Source organism: Mixophyes fleayi, chromosome 3, assembly GCF_038048845.1.
Source record: "Mixophyes fleayi isolate aMixFle1 chromosome 3, aMixFle1.hap1, whole genome shotgun sequence".
NCBI classification, from domain to species: Eukaryota; Metazoa; Chordata; class Amphibia; order Anura; family Limnodynastidae; genus Mixophyes; species Mixophyes fleayi.
Window position 1 is genome coordinate 342,191,433 of NC_134404.1, and position 20,687 is coordinate 342,212,119.

General features: G+C 40.0%; 1 protein-coding gene across 4 annotated transcripts in view; it reads right to left on the reverse strand.

Moving 5' to 3' along the window:
• The window catches only part of LRFN2 (leucine rich repeat and fibronectin type III domain containing 2), a 409,571-nt gene extending 405,036 nt beyond the window's left edge, over positions 1-4,535 (reverse strand). Inside the window, exon 1 of one of the 4 annotated variants that reach the window (XM_075204433.1) lies at positions 3,687-4,535. The gene's annotated coding sequence lies outside the window, so the exon portion shown is untranslated. Of the gene's footprint in view, positions 1-2,551; positions 2,925-3,686 lie in introns of those variants that run through there. The other 3 variants (XM_075204431.1, XM_075204434.1, XM_075204432.1) reach the window with 3 other exon arrangements.
• Positions 4,536-20,687: the final 16,152 nt, after the last annotated feature.

Sequence of the window (20,687 nt, forward strand, 5' to 3'; positions counted from 1 at the left end):
GCACGTGTGTTACATGTCTGAGCAGAACAACTAAAGATGCTGCTTAGACTCAGTCCATAAACCAGCAACAATCCTAAATAACAACAGCCTGTGCTTTGTCATACTGTAGGCTGCTCCATGAGATCTGTGTTACTGGAACACTGATCTGTGACTGAATGTATGTAGCTATTGTAACACTGTAATAATACATACTGTCTTACAATCATCTATTAAACAATGTTATGTGCCCTGTATTGCTTTGTACTGTTCTATACTCTTCTCTCATACTGTGGCCTTCCGTTAATATCTTGTGCTATTATATACTATATTGTGACACTGTGCTGTTCTGGTCTGTTTTATGTAATTATACACTATTCTGTGACACTGTACAATGTTTTATGATGGACTGCGCTGGTCTACCCTCCCAGAAGGGTAGGACACACTCCCGGATGCCACCAGGTCTTCTAGCAAAGTTGGCAGGGCTGTGATGACATCATTTGCTGCACTCATTTGCCCCTTGGATCTCCCAAAGGGAGGTTATACAACGTAGACAAGTTTGCTTTAACTACAATACTGTATCTTACATTATATTTTAATTTTGTAAATTCACATCATTATTTAAACATTTAATCGTTCACATTGTTTTTTCATAGCTCAATGGAAAATATCAGCCATACAAGAGAACCAGATGGTGTTAATATTCATGTTATTTGGACACTGTAGACATGTTTGAAATGCAGGCTAAGAATATAGTTAAATCTTTCGTTTTTTTAGCCTGGTATCAGCTTGCAATCTAGCATGAGTCACTAGGGGGCGCCAGGAAGAGGAGTCTTGGAAGTAAACATGACTGATTTAACAATGGCATGTGTTGATATGTGATCCCCTGCCTAATAGCTTTCTAAATAACATGATACACAAGTCAAAGCTGGGGAAACTAAGACTACATGAATATTATAGCAAGCTTCTCGTTCAACTGCACACTGTCAATTCCTAAAATGCATCTGTCTACATGTAATAGTGTGTAGGCTGCATTCATCAATTGAAAAAATAAATAAAAGAACATAGGTAGGGAACCAGCTGTTGTGGAACTACAAAGCTCAGCAAGCCCTGCCAGCAAGGCTGATCAAAGATCAACAAAGGCTGGAGACCAGCAGGCTATCTAAGATTGCTCTAGAATATAAGCATTGAGATTGTTCCTACAGAACTCTGCTGATACAATGTTTACAGGTCTTCTATAAGTCATCAATCTTGGAGATACCATAAGCTCGTTTCCCTAAACATGAGCATGAATATATGTTTAAGCTGAGAGGAAACTAACAATGTTTACAAAATGCACTGCAGTCTTCTTATAATAAGGATCAGAAATCCAATCTGCCAGAAGTAATTAATATTAGGCTATTGTAGGATTTTAATTATTGGAGAGTTCCTCGGTTACCCATCAATTGCACCTTCCTTGGAAAGGGAAGTCAACAGACCAAGAAAACATGCAACCAGCAAACAGGATCACTAAGTATTTGAGCATTACCCCCAACAGTCTACTCACACCAACATACAGAGACACGTAATAACTGATTGTGGCATTAATTATTGATCTACACAGTTTGTGAATAAATTCCACGGCAACATATAATGCTTCCTATCCTCTCTGCAGAGATCATGCACGTTGCAGTCCTTAATTTATTAATGGTCATACTCAGCAATGATATATATAGAAACATTAGATAAAAATAATGTGTACTGAAAAAATTAAGAAAAGTCTTTATAAGAATCACCAGTAATTTGCATGTCCCATGTAACAGATTAAATCACTTGCAATAGATGTGTATAATCAGTACATACTATGTGCTTTTCTTTAGAATAAATAATGCATTTTTACCATAAACTTAGTGCTTACAGATGCATCCTATACATTGCATGATAAACAGCTTTATTTCGGATTATTGTACACATGAGCTTCGTGCCCATTATATTTTGTATTTAAATCATGGATTTATACCCGTGAGATGTGTATTGTGTTACATTCTTGCTGTCCCCCGACGGCTAAGGAAATAGTAAGTCATTGTGTTCATATGAAATCATTGAGCATCCAACACACTCATAATACCCTGCACATCTCTAACATCAGCCTGGTTTACCAGCACGACTCTCTGAGTTTAGTGAACATGTTAAGATGACACAGGGAAGGGAGATATCCCAGAGACAGCGTGTGCATTGCATACATATATACGCAGGATGTCATAACAGTGGTGCATGTTGGCCACATGCAGGCTTATTGCAGAAGGCTGAATGCATCAGATACAGACGTCCTCGTTTGCAGAACACATCACTGTATAGGTGTCATAGCACCTTATTACTGCACTCTGTTCTTCATAGTTCTCAGAATTGGGGTTAACAGAGGATGACATAGTGTGGGTGCTGTTTAATTTCCTTCTACTTAGCACCTGCGCAATCATTCCCCAGACCCCCTGCTTCTATCATAATATCTTCAGAGAGATTAGAATCTGTCCTTGTTATAAACACTTCTACTAAGATCCCAGCTATAAGCAGTCAAACATCTTCAGTAAACCCTTACCTGTATCAGTGAATTCTCTGTGCTCAGTCTGCCTGAAACACTACACCTCATCCCCGTAGCCCCCATTCCAGGTTAATTAGCAAAGGAAGAGGAAGTCAGCTCATGTAACCCAAATAACAATTCCAACTAACCAGAAATATTGTCGGTTCATCCAGCTGTCCCTGAAAATTGCAGTTAAATCTTTCCTTATTTCTGCATGTTTTGTCCATTCTCAGCCCCGAACACCCAACAATTCTCTCTCTCTGTATCAAAACATTAACCCTTGATTGATATCTTGTGGCAGGTCAGTCTGCCATTAACCCTTCAAATGCAATTAAACCATGAAAGCAAATAATCAGACGTTTACTGACATAAACCACACAGAGTAACCAATACTAAATAACTCACAAATCATAGATATAGAGGACGTTATTACTTCCCATATATGGGGAAGACAAGAGGGAGGAAAAAAACTAAATTTCAATGTTCATCAGTAATGAATTAGTAAAGCAATCTATAGACCTCAATAAAATGCACTAACGAAAAAAAATAAACAAATATATATATATATATATATATATATATATATATATATATATATATACTGGACTGAATAATGTCAAAGAAATAAATAGAATCATGTTTTCATTTTGTTGTGTAATATAAACAAAACAATTCTAAATTGTAATGCATAGCATCAAATAATAATAAATATGATGCATTGATATAAGATGATCTGACTGCACCCTTAATATTCTTTCATTCACACCCTCCTATAAATGTACAGCTCAATTTTTGACATCCACCACAGCACCCCCCCCCCCCTCCCAAAGTAATCTGTATACAGCAAATACATCTGACCAAAGCTTGTCCTTCAAAGTTCTCATCCCCGGACAGCTAAACATCACCATCATCATTGCAATCCTCACCTTGTGCCATTAAACAAACATAGACACCCCTTTTCTATTTTAGTATATATCTGCAGCCTTGTCTTCAGGCAATGTACACAGAGAATTAGCCAGGTAAGCTGGGAGCTGATTCACCAAGTTGAAATAATTCCTTACACACAAAGATTGGCCATTCAAACTTCTTCAATCACTTAAATTGCTTTACTCTAAGTAAAGGTTCCAAGAGTACAGATATGGAAAGTGCTTACCTCTCACAAGTAGCATTTATCCTTGTTTAGGGAAAAATAACCTCAGCCAGACATTGCTCAGTGCTTCCAATGGCACGCATCCTGTGTGCAGGCAGCTGCTCTCAGAGAGGAATAGAATCCAGTTCTTGTCTCCAAGTAGGAAATTCAGACAGAAATTGCAAACCAGCAGAGCCTGATTCCTGCAAATAACGCGAGGTGAATCCCTAGGTCTCCTTGCACAGTACTGGATATCCTCAGCTGCACAGGATTCCACAAATCAGCCACCAAATCTTCTTTTCATCATTAGCTCTTGTGATTTTTAGAAAGCAGAATTTTTAGAAGCAAAATCCCCTTGCATCATTGAATGATGTGCGTCTCACACTATTGCCATAGACCACACACAATTTGGACACACAGAGGTCTTGCTGAAAGTTCCAGCCAGCCAGCACTGGATGGATGAGAGACACACACACACACACACACACATACACAAACACACAGCCAGAGACCAGCTACGGAAGCAGCAAAATGCTCTGATCCCTTCTGAGCGCAGTAGATGGCAGAAACCTCCACAGCTTGGGAGAGCTGAGAATAAAGAAAGATCCAAGCAGCCTGCGAGGGTTTTTTTTCCCCCTGCACTTCTCTTGTGATAATTCAAAGCAGGGTTTGCAAATCTCCTGTAGCCAGGTGTGTTTAGCCTCTTTTAGCAAACAAACACAAAAATATAAACCTGCAAAGAAAAAAAAAAATTGCAAAGGGGAAGATTTTATGTAGGGAAACAAGAGAGGAGCTTTGTGTTAAAGCAGATTGGCTCTGTAATTCTGTTGCAGTGCACTGTCCTGATAATCCATTGCATAATAATAGAAACTTAAGCCTGTGTAGACACTGACTGACATGCCAAATCCCCAGATCAACACTCAATGTTTGTCAGAGGAAGGCATGTGGCTGGGTTTGGGATTTGGGGAGAGGAGGGGACTGCGATGGAACTCTTCTTCTGCATTCAGGACCTATAGCTCAGTGCCAAGGAGCACAGAGACGTTGATGGCGCTGTCAAAAATGAAATTGCCGTCGGTTCAAAGGATGTGCCCACCTTCCTGGACGCATTTTAAACTTATTGAATAGCTTTCACGCTGTAATAATGAAATACACCGACACCAGCCAGATGATGTTATAGTGGTGGTGGGCGATACACCAACTGTACCATATACAAAAACAGAGCTCACCCCATGGAACAACAAGAGGGGAGGTTTGTCCAACACAAATAATGTTAAATACACAAAATATGAGATTGGTCGCAAATTGGATGCAATTTACCCTAAAAAAGCAGCACATAACATATTTACACCCTTGTGGGCACTTTAAGATCCGCACGGTCTGCACCGATATCAGATACACTCGATTTAACCCCAGACATACATTGAAAGACACTTACATCCTACTTGCCCTCATGTTTTATCCCTTTGTTTTATGTGCAAAAAACGCTTTTGCTATTTCGCTATTTGTCGTCAATAAAATTGCTAAAACCTCTCTAATACAGCAGAGACAACTCCTCATCTTATGTAAGAAACAAAAGTTTTGCTGCAGTACTCACAAGAGTATAATATATGCCCGAGGGATGAAGAAAGCACCAATCAGCATCAGTGGTGAAATGTTATTCAGCCAATAACGAGCAGTTTTCTTGTGTCCTGGAGATCGTCATCATCGTCCTACGCCCTTTGCACCTGTCCCTGACCAGGCGCAAATTATATAGTAGTTTCAGGTATATGCGGGTCTTGGGGTCTTGTTCCCAGTCTGCTTCCGGTCAGAAATGTGCAAACATGCTCTTACTGCATTCGCCTATATTAGAATGCCCCCAAGCCCCCAGCTGGCTCTTACTGTATTTGCCTATATTAGAATGCCTCCATGCCCCCAGCTGGCTCTTACTGTATTTGCTTATATTAGAATGCCTCCATGCCCCAGCTGACTCTTACTGTATTTGCCTATATTAGAATGCCCCCATGCCCCCAGCTGGCTCTTACTGTATTTGCCTATATTAGAATGCCTCCATGCCCCAGCTGACTCTTACTGTATTTGCCTATATTAGAATGCCCCCAAGCCCCCAGCTGGCTCTTACTGCATTCGCCTATATTAGAATGCCCCCAAGCCCCCAGCTGGCTCTTACTGTATTTGCCTATATTAGAATGCCCCCATGCCCCCAGCTGGCTCACTGTATTCGCCTATATTAGAATGCCCCCATGCTCCCAGCTGGCTCTTACTGTATTTGCCTATATTAGAATGCCCCCATGACCCCAGCTGGCTCTTATTGTATTTGCCTATATTAGAATGCCCCCATGCCCCCAGCTGGCTCTTACTGTATTCACCTATATTAGAATGCCTCCATGCCCCCAGCTGGCTCTTACTGTATTTGCCTATATTAGAATGCCCCCATGCCCCCAGCTGGCTCTTACTGTATTTGCCTATATTAGAATGCCACCATTGCCCCAGCTTGCTCTTGCTGTATTAGACTATTTAAGAATGCCCCCAGCTGGCTCTTACTGTATTTGCCTATATTAGAATGCCCCCATGCCCCCAGCTGGCTCTTACTGTATTTGCCTATATTAGAATGCCACCATTGCCCCAGCTTGCTCTTGCTGTATTAGACTATTTAAGAATGCCCCCAGCTGGCTCTTACTGTATTTGCCTATATTAGAATGCCTCCATGCCCCCAGCTGGCTCTTACTGTATTTGCCTATATTAGAATGCCCCCATGCCCCCAGCTGGCTCTTACTGTATTTGCCTATATTAGAATGCCACCATTGCCCCAGCTTGCTCTTGCTGTATTAGACTATTTAAGAATGCCCCCAGCTGGCTCTTACTGTATTTGCCTATATTAGAATGCCTCCATGCCCCCAGCTGGCTCTTACTGTATTCACCTATATTAGAATGCCCCCATGCTCCCAGCTGGCTCTTACTGTATTTGCCTATATTAGAATGTCCCCATGGCCCCAGCTGGCTCTTACTGTATTCGCCTATATTAGAATGCCCCCATGCCCCCAGCTGGCTCTTACTGTATTCACCTATATTAGAATGCCCCCATGCTCCCAGCTGGCTCTTACTGTATTTGCCTATATTAGAATGTCCCCATGGCCCCAGCTGGCTCTCACTGTATTTGCCTATATTAGAATGCCCCCATGCTCCCAGCTGGCTCTTACTGTATTTGCCTATATTAGAATGCCCCCATGGCCCCAGCTGGCTCTTACTGTATTCACCTATATTAGAATGCCCCCATGCCCCCAGCTGGCTCTTACTGTATTCGCCTATATTAGAATGCCCCCAGCTGGCTCTTACTGTATTCGCCTATATTAGAATGCCCCCATGCCCCCAATGGGCGTTAGTTGCAGAATCATGCAAATTTTAATGGGCGCCTATGCATGCACCCACTTACTGGTCATATGAAGAAATGAATGATACGCTACGCAAACTGACGCAGAACTCACCCTGGACCAGACCCGGATTCTGCTAGAGAGTCTAACCAACAACTTTGAATAGGTCTTTAGTTTAGTTTAGTTTAATTTCTCCTACACAGAGTGAAGGCGTCCAGTTTTAGGGCTAAACCAATATTTTGCCTCGGAGTAGGCTCTAGTGACATCACTGGTGCAAATATTCAGCACCAAATCTGAAAGGTGGACGCTGCCTTGTATGACAATCACTAAATAAACACAATATTACTAAGGGGCTGAACCCATACTGATAATTCTTGTTCACTTGCTCAGCCTGATGTTACATTTCTTACAATAAATTGTGAGAAATACTGTTGGCATCTGTCGATATCGACTGTCTAATAGTTATGGATATTTCAGAACGTTTAACATGCACTTTCAAAACAAACGCACATTGCGCTCAATATGCGACACTTGGTGAATCAGGCCCAATGTGTTCACCGGAACTTGGTTGACACCATGACTTCAACTCCAAGGGGTAAATGTTTGAAACTGCGCACTTTGTAAGTGGCTGAGGATTTTCTATATAAATCCCCTTCTGGCATTATTATTATAAATATTATTTACTAGGCTCCTGATTCAAGTCAACACAAAATGGCAGCAATTTACATGTTAAAAAAAGAGCATGTAATTTGTGCGTAGCTTAGCCCATATTCAAATCAAATCAATCATTAAGATACATTACGATTTGAATACGGGTGGAAAAACACTTTGTATAAACAGTTCTTTCCGCGCGTAGACACATATAACAGAATGCAGTTAACACTAATGTGTATGTACAATAATTTCACATCAGAACGCACGTATCTTTCATTTTTAAAAAATAAAATAAAAATTGTTAACAATAATAAAACTAAAAAAGTTTTTCAAATACAATCGATATTTTATTTTTTATCACCATATTAATTCATATTAAGTAACTAAGTAATTAACTCTTCACATGATGAGTTTTGAATACATTTGCTCTGTGCTAGCTACTGAGACACATACGTGTACGTCATTTATTCAAAGACTATGCCATGGTCATCACTATCATCCGGCACTTATCATCATCATCATCATCATCATCACCATGTACACCTGTCCTGTGCGTGGTGTAAAAGATCTTGCTGAATACAAGCGTACTTATGATAAACACAGGATTAGATCAGTCTCACCGGCATTATTGAGATTAAAAGTAAAAGTGAAAAACGCTGATAACCTGTCTAAAAAAACTGCAGGTTCATCCAGCAAAGCATTAAACAACGCCAAATTTTAACCTTGACTACATACAAACTGTTGAATGTTTAAAGTGGCAAGAGGAGGCTGTAAGAAGCGACACTGCACAGACTGAACGCTGTTCGCGCTATCTTGCAGCTCATAACATAATAAGGAGGCACTGTTGAGTTATGAATTATTGTGGCAATTATTTAATGGTTATAAGGACGCAATTAATTTATAATTAACTTAGCGGGGACGTTTTTATTGTTCATTATATTAAGGGGAATTATTATTGTTTTTTTATAAAATGGCATCAATATGAATATATAATCATATTAAGGGGCAATAATATTTGATTGTTAATGGGTGTAATAAATATTTATGATAGGGCGGCAAGTGCCAGCATGCACTTGTGTTCACGTTAAAAATAAGCGTTGCCCCATAAATAATGATAGTTTGAGCTAACTAGCCTATCAGAAGCAGGTATTAAAATGCCTTTTCTCTGGCAATTTGGTGGCGGCTTGGAGGCGGTTTTGACCAAACCGCCGGTGATTTAGGTGTTTTTAAACCACAGCACATCGCTGGCGTTTTATAATTCAACCCTCAAACTGCCCTATAGTAAATACAGTGGTTTGGAGCACTAAAGCCGCCGGGAGTTGATGGTGATGTGTGTGGAAGTGTCTGTGCATCCCTCCCTACGTGCCATCTACCCCACAATTCACAATTCACCTACTCCCTACTCGACAAGGAACGCCTCAGCTCAATTATAATATTGTTTTATTGAACAGGAACACTCTGGAAGACATTCATTTTTAAAATAGTTGCCCTTTTAGAAGATTAGCCCTTTAGTATCAAGCAGATAAGAATAGTTATTAAGCAGAAGTTACTGCAGGCTGCTCTCACCTCAGAGCCTGTAGACAATGTTGTTTGTATGCCCAGTGCATTCCATAAACTGGATCCAGGTTACACTTGATCCTTCCATTCATTTATTAGAAGAAAAACTGGACAATCATGTATCATGAAGTATATCAAAGAGATAAAAGCTGACTTCAAGCTGAGAAATGTCAAAAATGCAGGTGTGCTGTTTTCTGTTAACTTACAACGAGAAGTGATATTGGCACAAGGATATGTTAAAGTATTGATTCGCTAGGAATTTTAACAACCTGAGCTTATCGTTCCTTGTGTTCACCCTACATAATCAAACAGAATCGTGTATTGCAAGTTATTTATTTATGCACTTTGGGACAACCCTTGATGTTGAGTCGGTGAGAACGTACGTTATATGCAGCCACCGATTAGATCGTCTGTAGCTTCTGTCCAAACTGTTGCCATATATATTACATGCACATAGGTAGAATCTCCCACGAGGCCATGCAGGTATCTCTATTTTCTGGTTAGACAGGGATATGAAGACAGTTAACAGCAATGATCTTTACTGGTCTCCTAGAGATTGGATGGGGGAGAACTGGTTTAATAGAAGTGTTTCAGAAATTGCAATGCAATCCATTCACGATATAGGCATAGAGCAGCTGGTACAGTCATAGTCCAGTGAGTATTCAAAGTTACATTCTTATTGTTAGTTTTGTCACTTAGATGTTCCGTTAGAGAAGTTAACTGTGAGGAAACCACCCTTAGCAGGGACAATGGTTACCCTCAGTGGAATTCTACTCATTCAGTAATAACAGAATATATCCAAAATAAGGCTTTATTATGACAGGACAACACCATAACACATTCAGAAGGTACAGGGTAAATGGTAGCCTGCACCCTTCAGCGGCCTCTTGCAGTCAGCACTCTGAAGTAGTAATCTCAGTATCCTTCAGAGTCTTACTCCCACAGTATTACTGCTACCACTTAGCTAGACAGTTTCTATATCACCCAGCCTGGGATACTTCTCCGGCTGCACCACGATGCCTGGTCCAGAGTCTTTTGTGCTGGTGATTCATACAAGATAGAATGAATCTGTGTGGAGTTTGTATGTTCTCCCCGTGTTTGTGTGGGTTTCTTCCGGGTGCTCCGGTTTCCTCCCACACTCCAAAAACATACCAGTAGGTTATTTTCGCTGCTATCAATAAGTTGACCCTAGTCTCTCTCTCTCTCTCTCTCTCTCTTTGTCTGTCTGTGTGTGTGTGTTAGGGAATTTAGACCATAAGCTCCAATGGGGCAGCAACTGATGTGAGTGAGTTCTCTGTACAGCACTCCGGAATCACTGGCGCTATATAAATAAATGGTGATGATGATGATGATGATACTGCTCTCCTTATATTCCTGGCTGCCTACATAGGGAGTAGGGTCAATCTATCCCAATCCTCCTCCTTTCAGCAGGGGTCTATGTGTGGACACTTAAATTATTTAACTGTTAGACATACCATCTCTGTTACCTTAATTATACAATGGAATATTTTAACTGAATTACCTTTTTGGCTGGATACACTAAACAAAGGATTACAATATTACATCAGGGAATAACATGACAACGAAACATTATGACACTGAAACATTAAGACATTTGACACATTGTATCTGCAGTCTTACACAATCTAAGTCTGAGATACATTTTGATACAATAACTTTTATATTGATACATATTAATACATTCCCCAATGTTATTTCATCAAGTATAGTACTGTGGAGACACATTGCACGTCATCTGACCTAATTACCTCTCAGATTACCCGATGACCTAGATAATTAACTTGGGCTGCCAGCTAGTTATTTTAGCAGTCACTCAGACATAGTTCTGATTACATTACTAACAAGCTACATCTAAGCCACACCCTATAACAATGGACATTTAAAACAAATGGTAATTACCTTAGCTAACACAAAGAAAATGTTGTCTGCTATCCGGCTATTTTCACACAATATGGCTTTATATTTCCAATGCATACAATATGGCAAGGAATAGCCAGGGCATAATGTACCTAACAACATGAAATACATTACATGTAATACGCCGATGCTCTGCTGTATATACTTAGACTGGGCCAAGGATTATAAAGTACATCAAACTGTGAGAAACGGGTGATGAACAAAAAGTCCTCAGTCCAGTGGGACCCTGTTTTGTCTCAGTATCAATAGAGATTAACCTTAGGGTCCGTTTGTAGTAGGTTTGGAAGGGAGCTATAATCCAAATTAAAGTTGAATACACACTGCAGACAATTACTGTAGATGTGATTTCTGTAACGATTTTTACCAGCAACAATAATTATGCTGATTTATGAGTTCACAGCTACACAATTTACCTTCAGATCTGTGATCTTCATCTCTCATAACCATCTGCTGAAAAGATCCTGACTCTGTACACTGTACAGATATCTGCCTACACTGCTGGTCCTGAGTACGTACACACTTCCGCATTTGCGTAACATCGTTCTATCGGTGATCGTGATTTTTAGGAAGTTAAGAAAATGAAATCAAACGATACCATGTGCTTTGGTGTGATGAAACATGATCATGGGAGAGTACACATTAATGCAATATCTGACCAAACGGCCATGAATAGTGTGATCAGTGCGATAATTGCATGAAATTACTGCAGTGTGTGCCCAGCTTAACTCTCATCATCGTTCACTACTCAGCAGATAGAAAGATATTTTTGGAAACTCTGTCTGAATATTTTATCTTTTCCTGATCTTTTACAGCCTAATATGAAATACAAGCGAACAACGTACAGGCAAAGATTCTGGCAGCAAAATCTTTCATCCTCATCTTTACCAAAGGTGGATAATAGATTCATTTTTGCAATATTTGTGTTAATTATGCAAAAGCAAGATGTGTGCCTGTAGAAATACATCCACTGATATGATGAAAAATAAAGCAAGGACGGATGGAAACATATTTTCAGAAAGATCAAGGACGGTTTAAATACTAGAACATTTTATTATTCATATAACAAAGACATATATACAAAGTTACAAACATGTGTAGCCCACACAGAGGTGCGGCTAAGTTACAGTATGAGGCGCTAGCTCCTTCATCACTCGGCGAAACCTCAGCTAACCCAAACAACTTAAAAATATAGAAAAGATCATAAATAATATAATGTATTCAACTGGTTTAAGTTTGTTATGTAGCAATAATTAGTAAACACAGTGCAAAAACCAATACATTCATTCAGCCTTTTAAAGATCACAAGTCTGTACCTTCTATATGAAAGTCTTGTGGCCTGATTCAACATATCTGCTGATTTTGTGCATATCATATGCAAAATTAACGTGCACATACCCAAAACCAGACCATACACAGTAATGTACAATTCATCTTCGCACACAAAGGACACTTACTATAGCCAGGGGCAAATGCAGGATTTGTAGAGGGGGGTTTCCACATCATGCCCCCAGTGGGAGTGACCAGCATGTATGGGGGCATGGCTATAATTTTAGACAGTGCTTGGCTGCTCTCCAACTCTTCCTATCCCTATAATATACATGGACAATGCTGAGTGTACTACTGTTAGGTGCATTTAGCTCTCCCTTTTCAAGCAGAGCCGTGTGAAGCGGGAGGAGGGTCCAGCCACCTCAATTATACAGTGCCCCAGGCTTGGAGGGGGGTTTCCAGGCACTAGGAAAACCCCCTCGGTTTTCCTATGATAGCCTACGATTCCCCCCAGCCAAGCCTGCCTCTTGGGAAGGGGCATTCACTAATATTCAATGTACAGTAAGGGCGCCATGTCCGATTCAAGCTTTGGGCATCTCATAGTTACTTGTTTTTCTGCCATATCTCTTGCTCCAGCTACAAGGTTAGTCTAAGTCCTGATCAGTAGTGATACAGTCTCGTATACATGCTATAACATGTATTTGTAACCAGGATCAACTGTAAAAATGTTTTTTTTATGTACAGTAGACATTAAGATCATGCTAATAAATGTATTTCATGAAAAAAAATGTTTTAAATTGTTTTGTCATTAATGTTTCTATTATTAAAAGGTGACATTAATTGAATAGTTTTTTTTCTGTGCATTCTTTTGCAAATGTATATTATACATTAGTATTGGATGTATCCTGCAGTGTGTTGTGTAGAAGAGCAGAACAGAGCTGCACCCAAAATTATCAGCGCACGAATCTTCAGATTTGTTACTTGATGAAATTTGGGAGTATGCAGAGAAGATGTGCGCGTGTTTATAAACAAACGCATGTTGCGCTCAGTATGCGTGACTTGATGAGTTACGCGCTTCAAGTTTAGAACTAAACATAATTCAGCACCATGGACAGCGGAGGAGACCGAGATGTTTTATCCTTTGTGACTACGGTGTTATATGAAATTGGAATCATTTCATATATTTCTTTAACAGAATAGTTTACAAAAATGAAAAGGACAGATTTTTTTTTTTTTTACAATTAACTTAAAAACCGTGAACTATTCCCAACTAAAGTAATCAGAGATCTGTTACAAGATAGCACAGATTCTCCATTAGTTATTGTACAATACACTCTACTACATCTGTTTATTAAGAGCTTAGAAATACATAAATGAATACCTCAAAAACCTTGATCAGAATATCAAAACATCAAAAGCCCGACATGTGTACAATCAAGAACCAAAACCATCTACCACCATACTCCCAACATCTGTGGATAGATCATGCAGTATTTGAATACCAGCACAAATTGAGCACTTGATGGAAAAGAACAATAAAGAAACTAACAAAGCAGTATATTGAGCAGGCTAAACTTAGTAACATAGTAATAGATATTATAGATCTAAGAGAAAATCAAACAGCATTGTTAATAGACATTCAGTAATACATATATACATAATTGAAGACAAAAGGAAATCAAGAAACACTGTAAAAAGGACAACATAACATTACTATGTAATATATTTGCTAAAACAGGGGCAGCCTATTCTGTTGGATACAATGGGGGATTTCATGGTTTTGAGTTAAAGCCAATTTCTACTATGACATTTCACTGGAAAAAACAACTATGATGAACATTGATCCAACTAGTTACATTCATTAAAAGTCTTCTCATAAGACATAGAGTTCATCAACATCAGCGAGAGTAACTCAGCACAGCCACGGATTGACCCACAATATCTCCTGGTCCCTCGCTAGTCCTTATGTAGCACCTCGATGTCCTCTCGCTGTAGGTTATAGGTCCATAGGTCTTTTCATGTAGCTTACTGTAGCATTTAGGTGACTGTTCCATGATTTTCTCATTAACTTGCTGAGGTCTCCCCTTGAAGAATCATCATCATCATCATCATCATCATCATCATTTATTAATATATAGCGCCAACATAGAATGAAGAATGAACATTGTGTGTGTGTTAGGGAATGGGGGCAGGGACTGAAGGACTGCATATTTTCTGTACATGACTGCGTAAAATGCTTGGTGCTATATAAATAAATAATAATAAAAGTAATATTAATAAAGCCTAAAAGGGAATAGATTATTTGAGTGGGGGCTGCATTGCCATCTGCTGGCTAAAACTGTAACTGCAGCAGTTGTGCCCAGTTTTTATTTCAGCACCCCTGTAACTTTCCAGATTCCAGACCTATTAGAAAAATAAACTGAAACTACTTTGCAGAGAATAAATTGAGTGGACAAGGGTTTTATAAAGCAGCAGATAAAGTAATTTAGACCTCACCCACCTACAACAGTCCAAACTGCCTATATAGCTCAAAGTAACTAACAAGTTTGTTGACCTAGTGGTTAAAGTCATCCTCCCCATTTCTTATTCTCGAGTGATTTCTTTTCAATTTAGCTTTTCCATTGTCATAGTCTGGTCTATAATTTTATTTCTATATTGCCTCAGGTAAGAAAATCAGTGCACAGTGGTAGAGATGAAACTTCTGCAGCGTTATATTAATACTGAAATCCAGGGCGGCCGGACCCACAAGCTGATCTAATAACTGACAGTTCTCAGAATGCTGAATTATTTCCAGCTTTTATTACTCAGCTTGACGAATTTCCTGTATATAAGGCTTAATACACTTACTCATACCCACAGTCTGCTTCATAACAGATGGGGTCTTACATGAGCAAAGGAAAAAAACAACAACTTATTTTGCAATTCGCAGTAAATCTTAGCACATTTAAAAATGCATAAATGGCATGAACATATATATACGCTTGTTGGCATCAGGAACTAGCAATACGCAGCCAGCTTTTTGTATAATTATTTCTATAAAGAAATTGTTTCACAAGCAGTATGTGTTGGGTAGAAAACAAGGCCAAAGCACTTGGTACTGCAGGAGAATGGGGGGGCGGGATGATTTAAAATGTGCAGACAGATTTAGAGTTGGGTAGAAATCCCACCCTAGCTCTACTCTAAATTGCAATGTTGAAATCAATGTGCCCAGTATTTTTGTGCTGCAAGCAAAAGCAGACAGTATTTTCCCTGCATGCAAAATAAAAATGTATTTCCACCCCATGCAATTCAATTTGGTTTTATCCTTTAGCTAGATTTGTTCAAAATGCTAAATGAGGCTCTTGGCTTTAGACCTTGCTTGTCTATGATCTTATTAGCATGCTGTCACTGTACAGAAGGGTGTATTAAGAAGGGTCTATGACAGCTGTCAGTCACACTGACTCTGCACTCTGCTAATTCACCGAGCATGTCTTGTTCACATTATCCATGGGGAATCTGTGACAAAAAAACAATGTCTTGATGCAAATAGGATTCCTGTTCATCAGTCAGGATTGGCACTGGCAGAGTCTAAGGGACCAACCCTGGTCTTCACCAGAAACTGACGCAAGGTGGTATGAAATTTCCTGCTGGGAGCCCGTAGGTTGGAGTCACATACACAGGATCCAAATGGAAGTCAAGCCAGAGTTGGGGTCACAGGCACAGGTTTCAAAGAAGAAGTAAGCCGAGGTCGGGGTCATAAACACATGTTCAAAACAAGAGGCTAAACAAAGTCAATACACAGTAATGATTAAACAGCAGGGAAAACTAGAGCAGGTAAGATCCGACACTCTGGCAGTGATTACTGTACAGAATGGGGTTTAAATAGCTGTGAAGGTTTGTCATCTGTCAGGAATCACATGACTGAGATCAGGAAATGATGTGAGAGATCACATGAGTATATAGTTTAAATGAACCAGGAAGTGAAACTAGAAATCATTGGCTGAGTCATTAAGGCGAGCAAAGAATAAAAAAGGAATAACTTTGCACCTGGGCAAAACCATGTTGCATTGGAGGGGGAGATAAATTTAAAATGTGGGAACAGATGCAGACTGAAACGTAGAAAACGGATACTGGCACGTGTGACAACCAACCTGCCAGTCAGAGTATGTCCCCTTCCTTTCCTGTCATGCCCTATCTATGCTTCAACCCCCCATATCTTGCTATCCTCATTTCCTTCCCATCAGTTTTTCTTGCCTATGTCATCCAATTTCATATTTTGATGTCTTTGTCCCCTGTTTATCCTGGTAGGACATCCATCTCTCCTCTATGTCTCTGGTATGACATCCATCTCTCCTCTATGTCTCTGGTATGACATCCATCTCTCCTCTATGTCTCTGGTAGGACATCCATTTTTCCTCTATGTCTTTTCTATCTCTCGCTTCTTCATATGTTTTGTTTATACCCCAACTTCTCCCTTGTGTGTGTCTATGCCCCCCTCCTGTCCTCTACGTGATGTCTCCTGTGGTGGCAGCAGACAAGATAGGAAGATGCTCAAGAGAGGTTGCAATCGAATGGGGAAAGGCAAGGCTGAGGCAAGAGAGGGTGACCTAGACTGAAAATGAGAGCAAAGGCATGCTGGGCCCCCGAGAGTGGAGATAGGGGGGGAAACTAGTAGGTTTTAATTATCAGATAGATTGTTTAAAGAGCATTCAAAATTAGAGGCTGGTGGAGAGTCTGATTACTTATGGAAGTGTACAACATAGAATGGAGAGCAGCGCTAGAGAAGTCTTTGAGGGGAGAGTGCGATGTAACTATCAGTGGGGAGTTGATGCAGCGGTCATTGGCAGAGCAAAGAGGGCACTAGTGAGGTTGGAGATGTAGGACAGAGGCTGAGGACTATGAAAGTGAGATTAAGGAGCTTAAATTGCATTCTTTAGGGAAGGAGGAGTCAAAGATTAGCAGAGCTAGAGGGCAGAGGCGGAGCAGTGGGAAAATCAGCCCGGCTCTGTCACAGCAGTCACATGGGCCATGATCAGTCCACAGTTCAGTGCTCTGCATGGAGCCAATCGCCTCTTCCCTGGCTGAACAGCCAGCTGCCACCAGCGCCCCCTGTGTGAGATGGCAGCACTGATCTCCACTCCATCCTGCTACTGAGAGTACATTAGTGCTTACAACCTGCAGCTCTGCGTCTCCAGTGAGACCATCATACATCGACCGCCTGTCACCACATCTGTAACAAAGCAGCAATCATGTGTATTCAAATATTTGACATAATCCAGCATGCACTAAACCAAGACAAAAGACTTAGGGCTAGATTTACTAAGCTGCAGGTTTGAAAAAGTGGGGATGTTGCCTATAGCAACCAATCAGATTCTAGCTGTCATTTTGAAGAAAGTACTAAATAAATGAAAGCTAGAATCTGATTGGTTGCTATAGGCAACATCCCCACTTTTTCAAAAATGCAGCTTAGTAAATCTAGCCCTTTGGCTTTAAAAGATCCGCTGATAGATATTAGTGAATACCGAAAACAGAGAAGATATTGGACTTATTTTTCTTTTCATTGCTGATGGTAATTATGATGTATACATTTGTATGATGTGACATTTTCTTTGTTTTGCTTTAATGAGAAACAAATAAAGGTTCTGTTATATTTACATATATCATGGAACATCACTGACCCCAATCCATGTAATGTAACCATCTATTTTCTCTGGGATAATAGAGGAGGATAATTGTATAGTGCGAGAACCTTCTTCCTGCATTATAATTGTATTGATATTTACCCTTTCTGCACTTATCCTCATTAATAGGAAGGAAGGTATTCACCGTCACAGATGTTACAAGTGTTTTTAAATGCAACATTTCTTCATAGTTTTTGTTTTCTATTTGGTTGCTGTGTTTTGTGTGTGTGTGTGTGTATGTTTGTGTGTGTGTGTGTATGCGTCTGTGTGTATGTGTGTGTGTGTGTGTATGTGTATGTGTGTGTGTATGCGTTTGTGTGTATGTGTGTGTGTGTGTGTGTGTGTGTGTGTGTGTGTGTGTGTATGTGTGTTTGTGTTTGTGTGGAATGGGGGGGGGCGAGGGTTGCAAATTCTTTACTGAGAACCATAAAATGTACAAGCAGCTATTAAAAGCAATGATTTCTCAGTGTTTTCTACATCTATTTATCAAATTAATTTAAGTAAAATATACACTCAGATGCTTTCATGACAATAATTATGCCACAACACTAATGCATAAGAACATTTTTTTAACATTAAAACAGATTTTGGTGCAGAAGCCTGACTGTTAGTGCAATTACGCTTTTAAGGATGATAAGTAATGCAATGATGAAGAGAGGTACTTACGTTTTAGCAGACATAGGGAAGCATCTGCATGCAAACTAAGGCAGAGCTGATAGATATAGGCATTAATTGCTGAAATCTGCCGATGACATTGGAGATTTGTTACGTTTATCAAATGATTTATCTGTTTATTGTGTTTTGTGCAGTTTCTAATATTTATTTGCAAGTTATTTTGTTGGTTCATGTTTGTGATGTTTGTCTCACAGTAACAGTGTCTCCCAGTGGTGATTTTACTGACCCACATTGCAGTGACAATCTGAGCACATTGTTTAGTGCTGTTTTGGGAATTTTGTGCTTCTGATCGGCAATGCCTTTGGGAGCTAAGTGGCAAAGATGAAAAACTTTTCCAACTTGCAGATTTGTTCCTGAACTTTTTGCTGGTTTCAACTGAAGTGCTGCTCATTTCATTGTCACTTAAATAACTATTGAAAGAAGGAGATGTTAAGATCTTAAGCGTTCACCATTGCTGAATGTATTAAATTTAAGTATCATAATGGTCTATGTTCTAATATGCAGAGATTAGTAACATTTTCAAAGAATGCCCAGAATTATGTTCATTCCACATTTGGGTGCAGAATTTTGTATGTTAATTAATCATAACGTTCCCTTTTTCTCCTAAAATACTGCTGACTTTTATCTTAAATTAAGCAAGTTATAAGAGCGAGGGGACATCGGCATTGTCTCTATATCATGCGTCACAGTTGTACTTTTTAATGTGAATCAGCAAGGTGGCACGTCAGATTACTATGTAATAAATGTATTTGGATGATTTTGAACACCCACAACCTTTCTATTATTATCAAATGCTAAAACATCAATGCTGTATTTCTCATATCCGGATATCAGCGTTTTAGTCTTCACTTTATTTCTGATAAACACATTAAAGACATTTGGCCATGAAGGTTTTTGGTCTTAAGTGTTTCATGTCCAAATTCTAAAGCACCACAGCACACAGCAGAACTTGTGTGATCTATTTATACACTATAATCTCTGCTAAATGCACATTTACAAATACAGTTGGATGCAAATTCAAAACGGTAGTGAAAAATGTGTTATTCTTTACTACACATGCGCAGTAAAAGGGTGTATGTCTATGTCTGTATGCGGACTGAGATGTATCTCCCCACTGCACCTCCAAATACTTTGAGAGGGGATGGAAGAGGGAAGTGGTGGGCTGGTGTAGCCTGAGCACATTAAGGATGTGCTTACTAACTATGTATAGCTCAGCTGGGGGCTCAGGATAGAGCTCAGGATATAGCTCGGGATAGAGCTCAGGATAGAGCTCGGGATATAGCTTGGGATGGAGCTTGGGATAGAGCTCGGGATGGAGCTCAGGATAGAGCTCAGGATAGAGAACCGGACAGAGCTCAGGATAGAGCTCAGGATAGAGCACCAGACAGAGCCCAGGATAAAGCTCAGGATAGATCTCGGGATAGAGCTCAGGATAGAGCACGAGATAGAGCTCGGGATGGAGCACGGGATATAGCTCAGGATAGAGCTCGGGATGGAGCTTGGGATATTATTATTATTATTATTATTATCATTTATTTGTTAGGCACCACAAGGTATCCGCAGCGCTGCACACAGTACTAACAGTAGACTATACAGGGTGAAACCATACAGAACAATGAACAAAAAGTACCAATACTTCGGAAACTCCGGCTAGTCATATGCAGTAAAGACGGAGCGGAAGAACAGGTATGGAGACATGAGGGGAGGGGGCCCTGCTCATACGAGTTACATCCTAAGGGAGGGATAGAGCTCGGGATGGAGCTCAGGATAGAGCTCAGGATAGAGCACCGGACAGAGCTCAGGATAGAGCTCAGGATAGAGCACCGGACAGAGCTCAGGATAGAGCTCAGGATAGATCTCGAGATGGAGCTCAGGATAGAGCACGAGATAGAGCTCAGGATAGAGCAAGT